Source organism: Nuphar pumila, chromosome 6 (genome assembly GCF_984573655.1).
Source record: "Nuphar pumila chromosome 6, dmNupPumi1.hap1.1, whole genome shotgun sequence".
NCBI classification, from domain to species: domain Eukaryota; kingdom Viridiplantae; phylum Streptophyta; class Magnoliopsida; order Nymphaeales; family Nymphaeaceae; genus Nuphar; species Nuphar pumila.
In genome coordinates this window covers 118526983-118546804 of record NC_143254.1, presented here as the reverse complement: position 1 = coordinate 118546804, position 19822 = coordinate 118526983, and the positions used below count along the sequence as shown (strand labels likewise).

The 19822-nt window shown below is 35.9% G+C and overlaps 1 long non-coding RNA gene across 1 annotated transcript; it reads right to left on the bottom strand.

Annotated features, from left to right (window-relative positions):
• Positions 1 to 1152: 1152 nt before the first annotated feature.
• LOC149835894 (uncharacterized) lies at positions 1153 to 19815 on the bottom strand. The gene is made up of 3 exons (XR_016432377.1): positions 19749 to 19815; positions 18833 to 18962; positions 1153 to 1342 (listed from the first exon to the last, which is right to left on the bottom strand). It is a non-coding gene; the product is annotated as an uncharacterized LOC149835894 (long non-coding RNA).
• Positions 19816 to 19822: the final 7 nt, after the last annotated feature.

Genomic DNA, 19822 nt, shown 5'->3' with positions numbered 1-19822 from the left:
CACGATAATTGGATTGTGATTTGAAACCAATCCCAACCATGTCATGTGATGCTCGCAGAAGAGATTAAGAGATAAGAGCTCTGTCTAATCTCCTGAAGCAAGGCCTGAGTCGTTTGTTGAACCATGTGAAACGATCCCCATAGAGCTGAAGATCAACCAACTCACTTGAAATCTGAGAAACCGCTCATGGATTTTCGACATCCAGATAAGTTGTGGAAAGAGGATGGAGTTGAAGTCTCCATCAAACATCATGTGATCCTCTCATGTTGTCCAATAATTCTCACCAGAATTCAATTTTATTTAGCCCCAGTTATTGGCCTGTACCAAAAAACAATATACAAGTGATTCTGATTGTACGGTGGACTCAATCGTAATGGCCACACGAAAAGCACTGCGATATGTGGCATTCATCCGCAACAGTTGACGCCGGAAAACCACTGTGATGGAGCTTTGTAACTACCAGATTATTTGTTTTGGGGGGGATTTGTACATGTTTTTTAGGGTTTTGATTTTTTTATTTGGCTTGAGGGTTTCTGATTTGGGCATGGGTGATGGGAATTTGTAACTAGCAGATTATTTGTAGTGAATAATTATGTTTTATTGGTTTATACACATTGATTTTGTTGCTTATAAGATTGTGTGACCAAACGTGAACCTTGATTTTGTGCTGTTAAGCACTATTTGCTTATGCTGCTCTCTCTCTCTCTCTCTCTCTCTCTCTCTCTCTCTCTCTCTCTCTCATGACTAGGGTTTGACATATGACCTGATTTGGTTTCATAGGTTAGTGATAGACTTTTTCGTCACAAAAGGCCCTAAGATCTGTCACTAAAAGCACAAGAGCTGTCACTAGATATCCTGTCACTAAATGGTTTAGTGACAAGTCAAACCATCACTAAATAAAATCTCTAGTGACGGTTTCGTCATATATAGGAGACTACTTGTAGTGATGGTTTCAGCCGTCACTATAAGTCTTTGCATTGAAAAACAGCACTTTATAGTCTTTTTTTGCAAAAAAATAAAAATAAATTTTTTTATTTATATATTTTATATTTATACTTTTGTATTTACATAAATAGCATGCATGTTCACTCTCACAGACACGAATACTTTCATCTTAAAAGAAAATGAATTGATCAGTCAATGTTACACACACGGGCGCCTGAACACCACAATAAAAAACAAATTTATTCCAATGCTTACAAACTCTGAAGAACATATTATTCATGACAACTTTTGTCTCACATAACCGTAGAAGGTGCATCCTAGGAGTGTTACTGCACAGCCCAATCATGTCCAATGCTGAGATCGGATTCCAAAATATAAGCCATATCGCCACTGCCACCTGCATCAGCATCAGTAGAATAGCAAACTTGGTCATCAGTTATTGTGTGAGAACATCATAAGGTATGGTTTGCATATACGTTTTGTGCCACTGTTATATATATAAAACTCAAGTGCATAGGCAAAGATGCATTATACTGTATACATAGGTATACCAGCTCATGCATAATGAACGGATGCATCATATAGGCAAAGATACTTGAAGAACAATTGTCATGATTGTGAAGCATGCATATCTCAAGGAAAAATTACATGGATACAGTATGTGGTAAAGCGCAATCTTTTAGCCATCATGCATCTCCAGGAACATATCACCATATTTTTCCTTTTGTAACCTAAGTATATATTTGGCTTCCAGCCTATACCGAGATGTTGAGCTCTATTTTTTTCTCCTCTTCACAACACAGAATCCATTTACAATTCAGCTCTCTTCATCTTACAGTGGCACTCACAAATTTACTCATCCCAAACACATTCATATCCCTATTATTTGTAATGGCATTCTCTACATCTTAAGCGTCACAATTTTCTGCAGCACATGCATATGGATTGAGTCCCTGAAACTGAAAAACAAGCACCTAATCTGAAAATAAATGGGTTCACAAACAAAATACACTGAAATAATCCAACATGACAGCCTTGTTCACAAAATACAGACGCACCTTTCTGCTACATGTTTCCTGTGGAAAAACTAGTGAAAACGCCGACCAAGACAGTTCCTTCAGGTAGATTGAGCAATATCATGTCATGCTTGAATTCCATAGCGGTAGCTACCGATTAAAAATCTATTTGAAGTTCACCATCACAAGAGAGCATAATTTATAGAGAAATGTTTATAACATGGAGTAGCTGCAAATGCTTGTATTAGTCTCTAGAACCTATCTTAGATGACATCAATTTTGTCGATATCAAATAGTGGAGTTATGTGGTAAATGACCATTACAATTCTAGGAATGGATTTAATGGTTTTCATCTCTACCATATTCTCAAACAATATTATAAAGGCTAATCCTAATCCAAGAATTACAAGGACCAAATTAGATAACCACAAATTATAATACTCTCAAGGGAGAAAACTTACTTGTTTTTCTTTTCCAAACTGGAGGATTAAGGCCCCCCTCCTTTCGTATATGTTATAGGGTATTTGTATTTACCTCCCGATCAGGGGGTTTATCTTTCCACAAGATGCATTCCTCATCCTGTTTTAAACAAAAGAGAAGACTAGCAACCTGAATATCAGGTTGATCCACCAAAAATCTGCACTGACTGATCCTTCCTGGTAGTGTTGGATAGTATGATGATTGCCTCTATCTACCTTCAGTTGCTGCCTTCATCTTGCCTCTCCTGTTAAAATAGTAATTGGTGATTTGGGTTGGATCACAAAATTTAAGATCCAAATCCAACTCAAAGGTGATAAGGACGGTGGCATGGATAAAACTTCCTTTGAGCTTCCCCAAAATCTTGAAGATTGTACCAATGCTTTGTAATTAGAAATTCCAAATTCTTAACCATTTCTTCTTTGGACTTCACTCCATCTAGCGCCTATATAAAGGGCTAGATGCTAATGTTTGATGCATTGGAAAAAGAAATTAAAATGAAGTAAAGTTTCCTTCACTGTAGCCTCCTTCTTCCTCTCCTTAAAAACCCATTAAGTTCATTATTTTTTCAAAATAGTCTTTACTTGTTTTATCATATTTCCTTCTCAAATTCTATCTTCTCAAGTATTTGCCCTCATCACTTCCACTTCTCCAACAAGTTTGGTATCAAAGCTTTGTTAGAGAAGGATATATTTTTTACAGTACTATGGTGTCAAGCTCCACCAATATGAGCTTCAACTTTTATCAAAATCAAGTACCGATATTTGAAGGTGAAAGCTACGATTTTTAGAGTCTTCAAATGAAAACTTTGTCCATATCACAAGATCTTTGGGAGTTCGTTGTTGAAGGATATAAGGAACCAGATGATAATGCAACCTTGTCTTCATGGACTCCTGCAAAACAAAAGAAATTTAAAGAATGCAAAAAAAAGGATGCTAAAGCACTTCTCTTCATCCAACAAGGGGTAATTAAATCGATTTTTTCTCATATCATGAATGCTTTCAAATCAACAGAAGCATGTAACATCTTAAAAAAAGAATTTCAAGGTTCCAAAAAAATCGTATCAATCAAACTTCAATCTCTTTGGAGAGATTGATGAAAGACAGTGAAAACATGCAAAAATTCTTTTCTCGAGTTGCTGAAATTATAAATCAAATTAAAAGTTATTGAGACAAGACTAAAGATAAAAAAATTGTTGAATTTTTTTTTATGTAGCTTACCATTTAAATATGATTATGTAGTTGCGGATATCTAGGTCCAAGTCAAAGAATTTGGAACAGACATTCCAATCTAAGCTGAATGTTGAAGAAGAAAAAGGCTTTCAAAAGATGCAAATATGTAAGAGGTAGCAAGAATCAAAGACCAACAAGAGGTTGAGGATGAGAAAAAACCAATTTCAATTGAAGATATAACAAACAAAATGACAAATTTGAGTCATATTGATATGTGTACAAAAAGCTTGGGCATGAATCAAAAGATTGGAGGTTCAAATTGACCAAATGCAAAATACCAAATCATTCTAAAAAAGATTGTTGATTTCAAGAAAAAAAATGACGCAAATTTTTCAAAAAATAATGAACAAAATGATTATTTATTACTCATGCTTGGATGCTCATCAAGAGTCACCTAATATTTGGTATCTAGACAGTGGGTGCTGCAATCATATGACCGACAATCGGGATTGTTTCACTAAGTTGGATGAAAGCGTCCGATCAAAAGTAAGGTTGGGAGATAAAAAATCTCAAGCAGTTGAAGGCAAAAGAGTCATTGTTGTGAAGACAAAAGCAGGTGAATCTAAACTCATTCATGATGTTATTTAAGTTCTTGGCTTGGTACAAAACCTTTTAAGTGTTGGTCAACTGATACAAAAAGGATATTTAATTTATTTCAACAATAATGAATGTGAGATAATGGACAAGAAAAGTCAACAAACCATAGTCAAAGTAAAAATAGCTTTAAACAAGGTTTTTCCTTTGACAATGAGTCCCTATAAAAATCAAGACTTTAGTGTAAAAAAATTAGATGATTCAAACCTTTAGCACTTAATATTTGGTTATCTAAATTATAGAAGTTTGCAGTTACTGAAACAAAAGAATATGGTGAAAGGACTTCCATGTATAAATGATGAAAAAGAAATATGTGAAGAGTACATTTATGAAAAATTTTATAGATTGCCATTTTCTGACTCTTCATGGAGGAAAAAATGTCCACTTGAGTTGGTTCATGCAGATATTTGTGGACCCACTCAGACTGAGTCCCATAATAGTAAAAGGTATTTTTTATTATTTATGGATGATTATAGTAGAATAATGTGGGTGTATTTTCTTCAACAAAAATTAGAAACATTCGTTATGTTCAAAAAGTTCAAAGCATATGCAGAAAATGAAAATTAAAAGCCTTAAAAACAGATCGAGGTGGAGAACATCAAATGAATTTTGGGACTACTACAAAGAGCATGACATTAAAAGACAATTGACAGCTACAAAAATGCCACAACAAAATAGAGTCATTGAACGTCGCAATAGAATAATTGTTGAAATGGCAAGAAGCATGTTAAAAGAAAAAAACCTTTCAAACATTTTTTGGGTTGAAGCTATTGATATAGTCAGGTCACCTCCCTTACTAACAAAACCTCTTATGAAGCTTGGTTCAAGCACAAACCAAAGGTAAATTATTTCAAAGTTTTTTGTTGTATTGCATATGCAAAAATTACAGCTCAATATAGAGAAAAGCTTGATAAAAAAGGGAAAAATATATTTTTATTAGTTATAGTGATACTTCTAAAGCTTTTCGTCTTTTCAATCCAAAATCTCATGACTTTATGGTTTTAAGAGATGTATTTTTTTATGAAACAAGTGAATGGAGTTGGGACAAATAATCAGCAGAACCATCTTCAAAAGATCATGATGGTGAAATGCAAAATGAAGTCATCCAAAGCATGGAGAACTCAAACATTGAATCAGATGATCTTCCTAAAAAGGTGAGAAAGCTCTCTGAAATTTATGAAGAATGTAATTTGATACTATTTTCTTGTGAACCACAAGATTTTGAAGAAGTTGTACAAAATGAGATTTGGAAAACTGCCATGAATGAAGAAATATCTGCAATAGAGAAAAATCATACATAAAAGTTGGTAAAAAGACCACCAAATAAAGATACTATTGGTCTAAAGTGGATTTATAAAACAAAATTCAATGAAGATGGCTCAATTTAAAAGCACAAAGCTCGATTAGTTGCAAAGGGTTATTCTAAAAAATATGGAGTAGACTTCAATGAAATCTTTGCTCTTGTGGTCAGAATGAAAACAATAAAAACAGTGCTTGCCATTGCAGCAGAATTAAAAATTTCTATCTACCAACTTGATGTCAAATCAACATTTTTAAAAGGAGATCTTAAATAGGGAGTCTATGTAGAACAACCTCTTGGTTTCAAAAAGAAGGAAAAAGAAGAAAAAGTATACAAGTTAAAGAAGGCCTTGTATGGTTTAAAGCAAGCTCCCCGAGCTTGGAACATGAAAATTGATAACTATTTTATACAAAATGGTTTTCAAAAGAGTCCAAGTGAGACATCTTTATACGCTAAACAAACTTTGGTCTTGGTCAATTAGCGTGCCAACTATTGGTTTGTATGTTCATGTACTGGGTATGCAAAGCTTTTTCTAATATCCGTTATGATACCTTGTGTGAGCACATCATATAAGCTGGACCTCTAATACTTCTTTCAATGCAACATATGTTAATATATGATAATAATTATGTATATTGAGTTATAATCATGAATTACCAAACAAGTTTTTGTAAATCATGTTTTTGAGGGCATGCTTGTAAAAACCATAATTATTGGACATTATTTTAACATCTTTAAAATTATTATAAATTATTTTTTTAAGTCTTAATTTATTAATTAATATTATTTAATAAAAGTTTTGCTTGGTTTTGAAAAAGATGGTTGGAGATAAAACCAACTAGAATTCATGTCTTAATGAGAAAAGGAAAACCAATACCATAAATAATGGTCCACCCTTAAGAAGAGCATCAAGAAATCTATAATACAAAAAAACCCTCTAACCCGGTTCAATAATTGAGGGTGGTTTGAGAAAAAAAAAACATCGAGAAATCTCATTATCTCCATAATGATTATCCAGTTATGTGTGCAATCAGGTGAGCAACAAGCTCACACCCGATTCAGAATGTTGGGTATTGCTGATTATTCACGTCAGCAACATGTGTTAATAAAATCATAGTTTTTATTTTTAGTCGTAGCATCATAATGATAATGATGTATATTACCTATAAAATGTTAATGTTGCTTTTTCCAACCTTACGTGGCTGTTAGCATAAATATGTTCAATGGCATGCTTTTACATAACTAGCATGGAGATGTTATTATCATGTGAATAGAAAACATATGCATATTGCCAGTGGTCCTTGTTGTGGTTTTTTATAGCTTTTTTATTTTATGGCTTATTTAAAGTTTATTTTTGTATAGTTAAATACACAATTATCTTCATTCAACACTTCATAACTCAAACCCTGCAAGAAATATAATATATATATATATATATATATATATATATATATATATATATATATATATATATATATATATATATATACATAAATACACAATTATCTTTATTCAACACTTCATAACTCAAACCCTTTAAGAAACACATACATAAACACACAACTATCTTCATTCAACACCCCATAACTCCAATATTCACATATAAAATCCTACAAGAAACACAACATATATACACACATAAATACACAACTATTTGTATACACCCAATTTTAGGCTAAGATACTTTTCATACCAAAAATCCAGTGTTTTAGATATATTTCAATTTTTTATTAATTTCAACTTTATTTTTAGCCTCTAAAATAGCATCAACAAGGGTTTTGTCCAAAAGAATGATTAAACCAGAGGATTTTAGCTTTCTCATAAGTTATAACCAAAATAAGGTGACATGTTTAGTAAAAAATATGTTTTTAGGTAACACCATTTTGAGTGTATTTTTTACCATCAAAATGATAAAATTTGGTTGCATTTAAAAGATGAATTAATGTTGAGGCTGTTAGCTTTTCAATGCATCAAAAACACCTAAAAATGACATCCCGATAGGAAGTTATGGTCAAAATAAGTTAACATGTCAGGCATATTTTATTTAGTTTTCTAACGACAATTAGAATTGTCATTATTACTCATGAATTGTCGTTATAACTTTTTTCATGTGTCATCATATCTCATCTCCACCATGTGTTATTATATCTAGATATAACGATAAATCCATTTGTCATTAAATATCGCCTATTTATCATTAATCATTTTTAATTCTATAACAATTTTCATGTTGGCAACTTCAAAAATGGCATGTCTCAGCACGCCTCTATGTGTTTTTGGCAGCCAAAATTCCATTGAACAAAATCATGTCTATCCTACTTGTGAAGAAGAGTCTAACACCCAAAATCTCACCACTCAACCTCCATCAAGTAGTCAACCCATTCGGACCCATCACATGGCCACTAGGTCCATGGATGGGACTCGGATTCTAAAGACCTATTGTGCCTCTAAACAACAATTAAAACCAGTTCACAAACACCAACTTACTTTATGTCTCCTTAGTGAACTAAGTCTTGGTGAAACTGAGCCAAAACATATGTAGAAGCAATGACTAACACCAAATGGAAAAGTGCTATACCAGAAGAAATTGATGCTTTCTAAAAGAACAAAACTTGGACTTTAGTTCTAGCCAGCACTTCTCATAATGTAGATGGATGTCGTTGGATTTTTAAGATCAAGAAAAATTCAAATGGGTCCATTGCTAGATATAAAGCTCGTTTGGTGTGAAAAGGGTATAAACAACAAGAAGGAATTGATTTCTTTGAAACATATAGTCTTGTGATAAAACCTACTATTATTTGGGTTGTTATGTCCATTGTTGTTTAAAAAATGTGGAGGCTTCACCAATTAAATGTAAATAATGTCTTTCTACATGGAATATTAAAAGAAGAAGTTTTTATGGAGCAGCCACACGGTTTTGAAAATTCTACATTCCTGCAACATGTGTGTCGGCTTGAGAAGGCTTTATATAGACTTAAGCAAGCACCACAGGCTTGGTTCAAAAGATTGAGTATCTACCTGAGAAAACTTGGATTTTGTGAATCCAGATCTGATATGTCTCTTTTTATTAAATCCACATCTTCTGAGATCACCTATGCCTTGGTTTATGTTGATGACATAATTGTTATAGGAAGTGATCAAAAGAAGGTCCAACAACTCATAGAAGATTTTGGAAAAGAATTTTTTATAAAAGATTTGGGTTCCCTTTATTATTTTCTGGGAATAGAAGTTTTGCAAAATAAAGATAATCTTATTTTATCTCAACGTCAGTACATATATAACATTCTCGTCAAGACTGGCATGGAGAACTGCAAATATCTTTCTACTCTAGCCAACATCACTCTATCCAAGTTTGAAGAAGAACTTTTGCCTGATCAAACTAAGTATAGAAGTATGGTGGGAGCTTTACAATATGTGACCATGACAAGACCAGATATAGCATACTCTGTGAATAAAGCATGTCAATACATGCACCAACTCACTCAGGATCATTGGAATTATGTTAAAAGGATTTTGAGGTATTTGAATGTCCCCATCAATTTTGGATTCAAAATAATTCAATCCAAGTCTTTTAAGCTTGTTGCCTTCTCAGACGTCGACTGGGCAGGATGCCCTGACGACAAGAGATCTACAATGGGTATGTTACTTTATTGGGAGACAATGTTTTATCCCGGAGATCAAATAAACAACATACAGTTGCCAAGTCTTCCACTGAGGCAGAATACAAAGCATTTGCAGATGCAGTTTCAGAATTAACATGGCTAAAGTATCTTCTTGAAGAATTGGGATTTTCAGAAAGTCACACACCAGCTCTGTGGTGTGACAATCTTGGTGCTAAACACTTGGCTACAAATCCTATTTTTCATGTTAGGACAAAACACAGAGAAATAGATTTTCATTTTGTTCGTGAAAAAGTTGCCAAGCATGAAATTGAAATAAAGTTCATTCCATCAGAAAATGAAACAGCAGATATTCTCACTAAAGCCTTATCTGGACCAAGTTTTGAATATCTCATATACAAGCTTAATCTCAAGGAGATCAGCTTGAGGGGGACTCTTGAAAGTAAGCAACAATGTGATAAGGATAAGGATTAGCAGTATAGCCACCCATGTGAGGCTCATGTCCAGCTAAGCAAAGATAAAGTTTCAAAACAAGAAAATTCTGTAAACAGTTGTAAACAAACACCAGAAAATCAGCAGTTTCCTAAAAACATGTTATCAGATCTTAAAATCATGGATCTAAGATTGTATCGATAATTATATTTAGTAGAACAGCCTTTCTCTCGGCACCGTGAGAGTATTGGCTAAAGAGTGGATGTAGACCATTGGTCGAACCACTATACACTGCGTGTTATTTTCTTTTTCACTCCCATGTCTCAAGGTTTGGCTAGAGTATTCAATGCCCATTAGTTTGCCAAACTAGTGCCCAACCATCCTTGTGTTTGAGAAATGTTTCGAAGAGGCATCTATTCCCATGCAATAGTCAAATCATTTTTTACCGTATCCAGCCAACTTTTTCTTCCTTTTCACCATGATTCTATGCCAAAGGATTTTTTGCTACCACCAAAATGTATGAATCTCTAAAAGATGATAAAGAAACCAGCTTTTCCTCTTTTGATCTCTTAGATGTTTCATAAAGCAAGCTCTCAATGGAGCCCCAATCACCAATCGTTGCATTAAATAGCTAAGGACCCAACAAGTCCAATATGGATTCCTTTGGACAACTCAATTGGGCAAATATGTTCATAGTAAAATAGGTCGGTATCTGGTTTTCGAAAATGTATGAATCTGTAAAAGGTGATAAATAAACCATATGTTAGTCTTTTGACCTCTTAGATGTTTCATAAAGCAAATTCTCTACGGAGCCCCAATCACCAATCCTTGCATGAATAGCTAAGGACCCACTATGTCCAACACGAATTCCTTCGGACGTTCAATTGGGCAAATACGTCCATAGTAAAACAGATGGATATCTCATTTTCGAAAACTAGCATTTTGTCTTGTCAATCCCCATTAACCAAAGAACTCGATTTTGAATCACACCAATCAAATGAATGGTTGAAGAAATAAATGAACTTGAATTTTTTTTGTTTTCATTTTTTGACACGCCTTTTAGCTCGTAGTGGAGCAAGAACGGGGCATTTCTAATATTTGGTAGGATTTGGTCCTTCATGCAAGCAAGCAACCTGCATCTTTGAGAGATTCGCTATTTCAACCAAGATGCAAAGCATTAGAAAGCTTGACAATTCGCTTCTAGTCTTTAGGCATTTAGAGCAGAGGCCCACCTAGCATTCTAGCACTGCACTGCCTTAAAAAAAAATTCAAATCAGTAAAACTAACCAGTCGGTTACAAACACAAACTTGTGCTTTATTTATTAACACAATCCCCTTGCTGCATCATTCATTTATACATTGCCTTTATATCTAAGGCCAACACTCGATGACAAACAGGAATAAAATAAAAAGCATATAGTATGGACAGATTTTCGCCCTTATAGTAGGCATTATTGGTTCAACTGGAAGTGCAAAATTACATAAGCACTAAAAAGCTAGGGGATAGTTGCATGCATGCAGGTTCTCTAAGACCCAGAGTTGGGAACCCACACATAATGGCCATGAGGAAGAAAGTGGCAAACAGGAGTTCCAGGCTTAATGCCTAGTGCTAGCATGGTGGCATGATTCGGGTTCCATGATGATGTGTTAATGTGGCACACAGCCACTGCATTCACTTTGGTGCCATCTTCCTCAGAAACCAATGGAACAATATAAGATTTGGTGTTGGTAGTCTTGTCGCAGGAGAACACAGCATAAGGATAAGGCAGGCGATGGCACACCACTGCATGTTGAGTGGGCAACTCAACCATATCATGTTGGATTGTATATACACGACTTTTGGGTTTTGTCTTCTCTCTGTTGACAATTGAGGTGTCTAATAACTGAACATTATGTGTTTTGAGTTGGGAGATGGCAAAGTCGATCATGGATTCTAAGGATGTAGCACAATAGCTAGTTTCCCCTTTATTAGGTGGCATTTCACAACTCTCGAGTGTTTTCTGCAGGATTGAAGCCATAGCAGAGGTGGGGTCTACTGAGTAGTGTCCCAGGATGTCTCCAAACTTGGATGTTGAGAAAGGAATCACTTCTGCTGCTTTGCGAGGCAAGAAAGTAGGCCAGTTGCTGCCTTCTCTCTCTCTCTCTCCACAAAGTCTATTTTCTTAGTCTTGCTGCCTGACTTCAAATTTGTTTTCAATAATAGAAAATCAACATCATGGTTGTTCTTTAGCTCATCTTCAGTTGTACCTAGGAGATAATGCACCCAAATGCCGCACGTTCTTGGTGGACCAGTTCTGATGTCTGAAAAAAATATTTAATTAGATAAATGAACATTGGATGGAAGAAAAAATATAATAAAAGATCAGAAAGGAAAGGAGAGCAGGTTGTATGTTCCCCCTGGAACACGGGGCCGCGTGTTTGCCGGTCCGAATGAGTGCCACGTTGGCACTCATTCGTCAGTTTGGGTGTGTACGAAAAAATATTGCGGATCCCAAGATATTCCTCCGTACATAACTCCCGAATGAGTGCCAACGTGGCACTCATTCGTACCCCCCGAACATGTCGCCCCGTGTTCGTGGGGAGGGGAACATACAACCTGCTCAATCGAAATGAATGGATAAATTATACATAAATCGAGGGCTAGTAAAGCCTACTCCCAAACTAGTGGTGCAGTAGGAGAGGGTGGTGTATGTTCCCCCCGGAAGATTCACTGAATCCCACGTCTGTGTTCGGGGCTTTGAATGAGCACCACGTATACAAAAACATGGGGCTCGTATTCTCGTGTATGTTGACATAACTTTGCATCGGACTCTGGTGTTGTTGCAAAGACTTAAGTACCCTTTCTTGCTATTCTTCTCATAAAGTGATGGTTTGAGAAAATAATAAAAATGCCCTTCATTCAAAAAAGAAAAAACAAACAGTTCAAAAAAAGGACAAACATGTCCTCCATCCAGAAAGTCGAGGATGATGTTGACTCTTCAAAGTCTTCTTCTTTTTTCTCCGTTCAAAAAAAGGACAAACATGTCCTCCGTCCAGAATGTCGAGGATAATGTTGACTCTTCAAAGGCTTCTTCTTCTTTCTCCATTCAAAAAAAGGACAAACATGTCCTCCATCCAGAAAGTCGAGGATGACGTTGACTCTTCAAAGTCTTCTTCTTCTTTCTCCGTAAAACACTGTAAAACCCTCTCTCTCTCTAGAGAAGAAATCAAGGGAGGCAAAGAGTTCTCCCTGGAGAAGGCCATGAACATCAACCCTCTCACTCTCTCTCCCTTCTCTCTCTACTTCTGTGCACATCCAACAGACGATCCTACATTGCTTCATCAAACACCGATTGACCTGCACACTGATTGTAGCATCGTTCAACTTGAAGAGTTGTGGAGTCTGATTCAGAGTTTTTACCCTTACAGAAGGGGGGTTTGAGGGTTCCTCCCAGCGTGGGTAGCATCATTCAACTTGATGAGTTGTGGAGCCTGATTTAGAGTTTTTGCCCTTACAGGAGGTGGGTCTGGGGGCTCCCCCCCCCCCCCCCCGGCGCGGATCCCGCTGCGCGGTCAGTGGGCGGGGGTCCAGGGGGGGCCGCCCCTGGCGGGGGCCTCGGAGGGGCAGCGCCCTCCAGACCAAATTTTTTTTGGGCCTTCCAACAGCGATTTGTAGTGTTATCGGGCTTTCCTACATCGATTTATAGTATTTTCGGGTCTTTCGCAAATCGCTATAGCGATTTGTAGTCTCTTCCGCAAATCGCTATAGCGATTTGTAGTGTCTTCCGCAAATCCCTATATCGCTATAGCGATTTGTAGTATTTTCCTGTCTTCCGCAAATCGCTATAGCGATTTGTAGTGTCATCCGCAAATCGCTATAGGGATTTGTAGTGTTATTTAGTAAGCAAATCGTTGTAAATCGCTACCCGAATTAGGACCAACTTGTCAGGGTCATATCTCTCTAACCGGAGGTCATATTTCAAATCCATAAAAAATGGTGTCTTCGTTATTGAGTCTAGTTTATTTCTGTAAATTTTCAGCGATTTCTATTTTCATTTCATTCTCCATTTTAACTAAAAACCAGACCCCTATTATTCTGTGTTATTTGAGTTGCACAATACCATTCTCGCTTGACATCCACATCTTGATTCTCGCATGCTCCTTGTTGAATTTTTCATTGATTTCTTTCAACCTTGCTTGGAACAAAAATATGTCTTTCTCACTACGATACCATGTGCATTTTTTTATCACAACACCCGGAACCCGTGCTGAGGGGAGCCCCCGGACCCCCTCCTATAAGGGCAAAAACTCTAAATCAGGCTCCACAACGAATCAAGTTGAACGATGCTACCCACGCTGGGAGGAGCCCCCAAACCCTCATCTTATAAGGGCAAAAACTCTAAATCAAGCTCCACAACGAATCAAGTTGAACGATGCTATCCACGTTGGGAGAAGCCTCCAAACCCTCCTCCTATAAGGGCGAAAACTCTGAATCAGACTCCACAACTCATCAAGTTGAATGATGCTACCTACGCTGGGAGGAGCCCTCGGACCCCCCGTTTGTAAGGGTAAAAACTCTGAATCAGACTCCACAACTCTTCAAGTTGAATGATGCTACCCACGCTGGGAGGAGCCCTCAGACCCCCCTTTCTGTAAAAGTAAAAACTCTGAATCAGACTCCACAACTCTTCAAGTTGAATAATGCTACCCACGCTGGGAGGAGCCCCCAAACCCTCCTCCTGTAAGGGTAAAAACTCTGATTCAGGCTCCACAATAGTCAATGTGCAGGTCAGTCGGTGCTTGATGGAGCAATGTAGGATCTTCTGCTGGATGTGCATAGAAGTAGAAAGAGAAGGGAGAGAGAGAGAGTGAGAGAGTTGATGTTCATGGCCTCCTCCAAGGGAGATTTCTTTCTCGGATAATTCTGCAGTGCAGAGACTGGGTCTTAAATAATCATCTTCGGGGCACTTAAGTCTTTACAACCACTCCTTTTCAAGAATCGTCATTTTTTTTGACACCAATAGAGGAGAGGGTACTTAAGTCTTTGCAATCGCATCAAACTCTAATGCTAATTAATGCTGACAAACATGGGGATACGAGACGCACATGCTTACATACGTGGTGCTCTTTGGGACCCCCGAACATGAGATGTAGCTAACTGCCCTATTCGAGAGGGGGGAACATATAACCTGCTTCGGTGCAGTAGTATAGGCCTTGATCATGTGCAGGTCGGTAGGGTCGCTAAGATAGCTCTATCATTGTATATTAATTAGATCATTGTAAGTGCACAGAAAATTGTGTAAAGACTCACATAAACACAGACACAAACACATGTATGAGTGTAACATGTTAGTGACCTCCTCACTACTATTTTCTAGCAAAAACTTGGCAAGCATATTCTAGATTAGTAGTGCTAGAAAAAGCTTAATGATGAAAACCAAGTCTAAAATCAAATCATCAGCATGTGTTTAGAGATATCCACAAGAAAAGTCACTATCCTTTGTTTTTGCTCTAAGACCAGAAATTGGTTGATGGGCGGGGTGTCATTTTATTGAAGAATACTCAATTTGTTATTTTGTCTCACCTAAGCACAAAGCCTGTAGAGCATATATGGACATATAATTGCTATTGTCTAGTGTATATAAAATCTAGTTGAAAAATCATAGGTACAGGTTGTATCCATTCAATCTGACCTCATCGATGTGTTCAAGATGGTTTATTTATATATTTAGAGAGAGATGGGTGAAGCGCCGCCACTGATCGCGCTCCAACAGCATTTTTTTTTTTGCATTTTTAGCCGCGGACTTGGACCACCGCTGAAGGGTTCTAAAAAAACATGGGCTCAACGAGCATGCATCCGATCTTGACCGATGATACCCCCTTTCATATATATATATATATATATATATATATAACACATTGAACTAGTTGTATTTAACATTAGCGACGTTCAATCTTGTTGAAATAACTAAAATGCCTTTAAAATAATGGTGTTTTTGAAATGCATGGTTACTTTATTAGTCCTTATAGGTCTTTTGAACTTGAAGAAAACTAAAAAATCAAGCACCTTTTCAAAAAAAATAACTTTATGAATTTATCAAAGTTACTTTTTTGACCTCAAAAAATAATAATGCATTTTTAAAAATGCCATTATTTTTAGAACATTTTGGTTATGTCAATAAGGTTGAATGCATTTAATATTAAATACTAGTTTAATATTAGATAAACCTTATATATATATGTGTGTGTGTGTGTGTAAAGAGAGAGGCATAACATGGGATGCCCACATGTCGAACAAGTTCGGACGAGTGCAAAAGTGACCCTGCAGCAGTTAATGATCGCAAGGTTATTTTGCATTTTTTTAGCATGCAATGTTCATCACGCACACGATCAATAGTGTGTTCTCGTTCAATGTAATGTAGGATGCTTTAAGCATCCATGCTACACCCTTATATATATATATATATATATATATATATATATATATATATATATATATATATATATATATATATATATATATATATATATATATATGTGTGTGTGTGTGTGTGTGCTCAATGAACGTGCTCAATGGGTTTTTAAGCTTTTTTTCATTTTATTTAGAAATTCTGACTGTATAGATGTGATCTATGTACTTAATTTTAGAGGGATCAGCTCTTGAAGCATTCTATTCCGACACATGAGTGGGATTTTATAAGTTTTGAAAATTCAGCTCTCCAAAATATTTGTAAATTTTCAAGGCTCCAAACATCGTTTTTTTCATCAAAAACACACGATGGATTCTTAGTAAATCGTCCATGCCCAACACATTTATAGGGCCGGAACCACTTTAAAAGCACCGTAGAAGCCTAAAAACCCATTGATCACGTTCATTGAGCACCGAGCATCTACCAATTTCTTATATATATGTGTATGTGTGTGAGAGAGGATAATGTTTGCTACACTCATGGGTTCTAAATACACAAGTGAAACGATCTATTTTCTATTATTTTATTTTTCACATATGACCTTCCAAATGTAATCCACGTCGGGTTTAGTGAAAACTGGCCTTTAGATTATGTTTCCAGGATGTGTGGATTGGATTTTCTGAGTGAAAAAATTCAACAGTCTACAATATGTTAAAATTTTATTTTTCAAAAAATAATATTCTTATATCGAAAAATTCAATCCAAGGGATGTTTTTTACTATTTTGACGTTGTTAAAAACATACATGGGGTTAGGTTTGATTAAAACAGCCTCGCACTATGATTTCCAGCAAGGAGGTTCGGAACCCATGGCCGTCCATCCAAAGGAAGGTCCAACATTTATAGTTAATGATGTTAGGACAGCTCTCTTTCTGCAATATTTGAATGTTTATTCGATTAGATCTTATACATATTTAATTATAATTTTATTTCATAAGATATATGCTTTACATGAAGATTTTTACATGTAGACATGTTTTTTGAAACGTGAGAAACAATGAGGCAAACAATGAAATTAAAATCAATTTTACAATACAAATTATTGTGGGCTCTTAGCATTTTAGGTAAATTAATAAACACGTCTAAACATTGAAAAATCATAATAAACATGTGAATTACAAAAAACAAGATAAAAGTTCAATATGTAGAGTCTTAATGATGAAAAAGTCAATCGTTAGACAAGGAACACCATCCAATCATCATTGGTTGTCTAATTTGGACCTCTGGTTGGATGGTCCACCCCCCCCACCCCCCCCCCCCCCCCCCCACACACACACATATATATATATATATATATAGAGAGAGAGAGAGAGAGTGACAATTCGTTTTCTATTGCTGTCAAACTATACATATAGACAGAATTACAGTGTTGTCTTGTTAAAATACAAAGCACAAAAGGCATTCTATATGCTGTCAATATATATATATATATGAGAACTACCGTATGAACAGAGATTTTCATAGGTTTTTTGTAACTGTACGGATGTGGTCAGATTTGCAAAAAGTGTTGGAATTGATCAGGTCACTATCGTTCAGCGGCTAATAACTTCAGTGGCGCACTAATCTACTTTGCTCCCCACCAGAATTACATATGTAGATGCTTGCACACCTGCACTGAGGATTTTTTGTTGCATTTGGTACACTTCCTAACGAATTCCTTTTATCCCCAACCAAAAGATTAACGGCTAAAAAATCAACATGAATCCCATCAATTTTCCTTGGATAGACAGATACTAATGAATCAAAAAATCACATTGCCCACCTTGTAGATTTGTGTAAGCTTGGCTCTCTCTGTGTGTGCTTGTATCAATCTTCTTAGAGAGATCAAAACTCAACTGCTCTTGTTGCACTAAAACCTTGATAATGGAACAATCAAATTTTATCATATATATATATATATGTGTGTGTGTGTGTGTGTGTGTGTGTGTGTGTGTGTGTGTGTGTGTGTGTGTGTGTGTGTGTGCGCAACAAATGATCATTGGATGGCTTTCCTTATCTAATAATTGAGTTTTTAATCATTTAGACTTTATAGATTCATTTTTTTTCATTTATTTATAAGCAAGCAACATGTTTTATGTTAGAATTTCGATATTTAGAAGTATTTTTTAAAGAATAAAAATTAGCAACCCACAATACTTTGGATTTTAAAATTTTAAATGTATTACGTGCCATTGTTTTTCTTGTTTTGGGAAACATGTCCAGATGCTTTAAAATCTTCATTTAAAGCATATTATTTATTAAAAAAATATAAAAAATAAATATATAAGATTCGATTGTTGGAACACCAAAGAACTGGAAGAGAAAAGCCGTATGCTTATCATTAGTTGTAGATTTTAGACATTTCTTTGGTTGGATGCCACACACTGTTTGTATGGACACTGTTTGTTTTACTATTTTGAAAGTGGTTGTCCATTTTAAAATTTTATTTAACCCAACAAACCCCTTTCCTTCACTGCACTAGGACGTTTTCGTGATGATATAGTGAAGATACATTAGTTCTCATATTCATGAAAATTGCAGATCACACATTAGTTCTCATATTCTAGTGACTCGTGTGTATATATATATATATATATATATATATATATATATATATATATATATATATATATATATATATATATATATTGTGTAGCTTTGTATATAGACACTGCTTCTTTTACTATTTTGAAAGTGGTTATTCATTTTAAAATTTTATTTAAACCAACAAGCCCTGTCACTGCATTAGGCCACTTTTGTGACGATAGTGAAGATACTAGAGGGTATCACCTTTGTGAAACACAAAATCACCAGATGGCAAAAAGGCTTTAAGAGAATATGGCATGGGCGTTGTAGGCAACATTTCGTTCCAATAATCCATTGGAGTAATCTCCCCACTGCTGAAGGTCACGCTCAAAAGCTGTTAAAAAAAGAAAACAAGAAAGAAAAAAAAGACCAACGAGAAGTGTTAGGATGTCGCTGTATCCATAAATGGTCTGGATGAATGCATGGTGGGCAAACTTTTTCACTAGTTATATTGTCAAATGACGCTATCTATGTCACGACATAATATTATTTGACCCATCACTTAAAAAAGTATATATATTATATTCTTGATGCCGAGGATCCCTCCATGATAACCTAGTCACTTAATGAGCCTGCCTCCCCACCGGATAAACTCAGGTGGGGCTCACGACCACCTTGCCTTATGTGGTTCAACTTCGGAAGCTAGGGACTTACCCATGCACCAGTGGGGTTTGATCTGATGCCTTTATCTCAATGCCTTCACAACCACCCTGCTGGCCATGTAGGCATTCCCCACTGTCGTAAAAGAAAAACTATATCATCCGACCTTCTCTCTCTTAGTGCTATTTGCAATACTGACCATAAATATGAACGAAAATCTCCCTTCCGATCCACAGAAATCTAATTCTTGCATTGGAGTTTTTATTATTTCCATTGAATTCACTGACCTAGACAAACTGGTGCACTTTGTTTATTCTAAGTAACATGAACCATGTTGTCTAGAGTAAGCACCCGCACCATCATTTTGAGAGAGAGAAAGAGAGTATAGTCTTTCCTCACAATAAAGGGGCCATAGTTTGCAACAAGACAATATTGAGTGCCTGGTTTTAACATTTGTCATATTAGATTATGCATAGCAAAATTGAGATGATGACTTTGTTTTGATAGCAGGAAATCTTACCAGAAAGGCAGAGAACAAGAAGGTGGCCATGGTATGGACCAAGGGATTTGATAAGAGAGGGAAATATCTTGGTT